Genomic DNA, 670 nt, shown 5'->3' on the forward strand with positions numbered 1-670 from the left:
TATACCATATTGGTGTGTTGGCTTCTAACAGTTTCTTACTGTTTTCCTCTGCAAAATGTCTGTCTGCACAAGTATCAGAACTATCTTTTAGTAAATTTAAAAATTTAAGGAATAAAGAGTTAAAGATAATAACAATTGAGGGTTCATAGGATAAGAAGTGTATCTCCTCTTCCATATTCCCCCTTTCTGTTTTAACAAATGAGTTTTAAGAGTACGATGGGTTCTTTTGATAATTGCTTGACCCTGGGGATTGTAGGGTATCCCCGTGATGTGTGTTATATTCCATTCCATTAGAAATGAACGAAATGAGTGAGAGGTAAATGCAGGCCCATTATCTGTTTTTAAGACCGAAGGTATTCCCACAACAGGGGACGTGAGTGAAAGTGCGGAAATGGCATGTTTGCTGGATTTTAAGAGACAGGCACTGCCCATGTAAAACCTGAAAATGTATCAATAGAGACAAAAAGCAAAGAAAACTTTCACAAGGAGCAATAAGTGAAGTCAGATTGCCAAAGGGAGTTAGGCTGTTGCCCAGGAGGATTAACTCCTGAAACTGTGGTACATACGTGCAGAGGAGCACAGACATCACAGGATTTAATGATATGTCTCGCTTCAGTGAGGGGAATATGGTATTTAGAGTGCAATCTTTTAGCATTGGTATGAAGATTAG

The sequence above is a fragment of the Bison bison genome, unplaced genomic scaffold, assembly GCF_000754665.1.
Source record: "Bison bison bison isolate TAMUID 2011002044 unplaced genomic scaffold, Bison_UMD1.0 scf7180017854644, whole genome shotgun sequence".
Classification (NCBI taxonomy): domain Eukaryota; kingdom Metazoa; phylum Chordata; class Mammalia; order Artiodactyla; family Bovidae; genus Bison; species Bison bison.